Source organism: Capsicum annuum, chromosome 3, assembly GCF_002878395.1.
Source record: "Capsicum annuum cultivar UCD-10X-F1 chromosome 3, UCD10Xv1.1, whole genome shotgun sequence".
Classification (NCBI taxonomy): domain Eukaryota; kingdom Viridiplantae; phylum Streptophyta; class Magnoliopsida; order Solanales; family Solanaceae; genus Capsicum; species Capsicum annuum.
In genome coordinates this window covers 186616855-186620071 of record NC_061113.1, presented here as the reverse complement: position 1 = coordinate 186620071, position 3217 = coordinate 186616855, and the positions used below count along the sequence as shown (strand labels likewise).

Genomic DNA, 3217 nt, shown 5'->3' with positions numbered 1-3217 from the left:
TGATCCATTGCAACATAGTTTGATCGACTAAGAAGCCGTCTTTAGCGATCAAATTTATATTTCACAATCCATCGCTAAAGTTTTTCAGTAGCAATGACTAAAGTTAGTCACTAATTTTTGGTCGCTAATAATTTTGTTAGAAAATTATTGCAACGCATAAATTATTGAATAATTAAAATAACCAGAACTTGTATTTCAGTTGCCATTTTAACTTATAATTAAACTGCATTTAAAGTTACACGCCTCTTAGGCGAAAAGAAGAGTAACAGTTCGTTCAAGATGCATCATGAAAAAGAAGGGAATAAAAGGAACACAACAAGTTACAAATTGTTAAATGACATGGAACTACAGCTAATGAGATCATGCTCAGTTCCATACTCACTTGTACAAACAATCTGAAAAGTCCCTGATGAATTAATGAGCTCGTGCAACCAGTCTCCATGAATTATCAACATAAACAGGTTCTCCGACCTTCCCAAGAATCTCTCAACCTAATAACTACACATGAGAAACAGTCTCGTCTACCAACCATTATTTCTCCACCTATTGTGACTAATGTTGTCAAATCGTGATGCTGAAAATCCATGATAATGATGATAATTGTCTAAACCATAAGAAGCTGAATTATCAAAATCACCAGATGCAGAAAAACCATGGTAATGATGATATATGCCTTAACTATAACCCATAAGAAGAGGAATTATCAAAATCAAGCCTGTTGGACATTCTGGATGAACGAGGTACAGAAGAGTTACCACCAGTGCTGAAGTTTGAAATCTTAGCTCTCTTATTTCTAGGAGTTGAAGGAGATCTCCAATTAATTAGTTGAGGATAGTCTTCAGGATCATCCGAGATCCAACCACCATTTTGTTTCACCTTACATCCTGACTTATATCCGCCTTCATTTTTTCCTTTCTTCTTCCATGCTCTACCAAAATCATGAGGTTTAGAAATGAACTCTTTTTGCTCTTTTCTCTTCTTCTGGACTTTCTTCTTGGGCTGATGATTCATGATTCCGCTTATTAACCTATAGATATAAAACATAAAAACAATAATGTTTCAATATAAAGACAAGATATTATATAGCATAGGATAATTAACTTGGAATGAAAGAAACGCGGGAGAGAAAAGGAGAAGAGAATCATATTTCAAACAAGAATACAGTAACTTACTTTGCTAAGATTAGTGCATTCGCGTGCAAAATGACCTTCTTCATCACATCTATAATAGGGATTAAGTGACCCAATACCGCCAGTGTCCCCACGATATGTTGTACATGCCTATATGGGAAAGCATGTCAGACAAAATGCAAGAACAAAATTTAGACCCTAAATAAGGAGAAGCAATGTACACAAGTTTAACAATAAGAGCATGCACTTACCAAACCAGTATGGCCTCGTAGACCACATCTGTAGCAGGAAAGTTCTCTTAGGCCATTATCAGGGTACTTTGCACAACAAAGATGGCCAAAATTCATACAGATGTAACATTTTACTTCCTATCAAAGGCAACAGGAGAAATGAAACATTGATAAATTTCGACAACACAACATAAAACTCTAGGTTGAAAGTTTTCTAAACAACACACATCTTCAAATCATCAGCAGCATAGTCGTTCTTGCAAGAAGACATATCATGGCTAGAATTTCCATATTTTAGACATATTTTAGAACTCTTCGATCCTCCATGACTTATTTCTAAGCAAACATCTGCACGATAACCTCCTTTTTCGCAGATGAAACAAGTTTTTTCCTGCTCAACGAAAGTAGAGTACACAACATACTCTATCAGTCTATCGCCAAAGTATTGAAAACACATAGCAAGTGTTTTAAAGTCTAAGAAAAGAGTATCACAATTTTCATGATTAAGGAAACACTATTTCACTTTACTCCCCAAAGGGTATTATCTTATTAGCCTGTCTAGCCTATATTATTGAAGAACCTACAGATGAAGCGTGACATCACTAGCTACAGAAGACTTTGAATCGTGCTACATCGGCAGTTAATGATTTTAACAACTATCCAAATCCCTATCAAACTAAAAGTAATAATTTTACCAACCATCTCAAATCCCTATCAAACTAAAAGCAAGAAGAATTTGTTTCTTTGATTGAAGTGAAGATAGTACAGTGGCATATGTATAATTATACTATCAGTCAATCAGCTACTGCTCAATCCCATACTACTTAAGGTCCGCTATACGGATTATCAACAATTCAAAATTATGTTAACCAAAAAATGCACCATATGCATGAGCACAGATGAAGTAGGCAAGTTCATATAAATAACATGCATCACACAAGAGTCTATTGAATTGCTGAGAGAAAAAGACTTTGCGGGAAAACTAAAAGATAATTGAATGTAAAAGTAAATTGGCGCACATAGCACAATAGGGTGGCATAGAAGACCTTGACCACTTTGGTAAACATTTAAAAAAGAGAAATTTTTAGTGTCAAGGAATTCTACATTAAAATTGCTTGATTGATATTCATACATATCATGTATTCTTTTTTATTTTAAGGGCAGAGAAACCCATATGGAGAAAACGTTTAGGACCAACCGCAACCGTCGAAGCCAAGCGTAGTTCATATGGATTAGGGCTCAGACCTATGACGCGAGTCCCTCAACCTTTGCCATTCGAACTAAGCCCTAGGGACCATATCATGTATCTTACATACTATGACTAATTTCTTATTGAACCATCACAATTCAAAGATGAGAAGCATGTACAAACCTCTAATATCAATTACTTGTCATAAGTATTTACTCCTTTTTAAACAACCATACACAACACTATAGAAATTCAGAATTACAATAAAATCAGTCCAAAAAGTCAATAAAATCAACAAAAATTACATATTTACAACAAAAAGAGAGAAGACATACGAAATTTTGTTACTGAGATTCTTAAAATAGTCCAAATAAAAAGAGAGATAGAAATAGAACAGACGAAATTTTGAGATTCTTTAAATAGTCCAAATTCAAGATATTTTAGAGAGATAGAACATTTTTCTTACCTGATTCAATGTCCAAAACATAGGTCTTCGAATATTTTTGTTACTGATTCTCCCACTTCAAAGTTGTAGTTGTAGTTTAGTAGAGAGAAGTGAGAGCCGCATGTAGAGAGAGAAAGGAAAGCGTAAATAATGAGAAAAGGAACTCTAGAAATATAATTTATTAAAAATTATAAACTGTTGCGACGCATTTTTTCATCGCTAA

At 34.3% G+C, this 3217-nt stretch overlaps 1 pseudogene; it reads right to left on the bottom strand.

Annotated features, from left to right (window-relative positions):
• Window positions 1-521: 521 nt before the first annotated feature.
• LOC107865144 lies at window positions 522-1817 on the bottom strand (annotated as a pseudogene).
• Between the last annotated feature and the right edge of the window lie 1400 nt (window positions 1818-3217).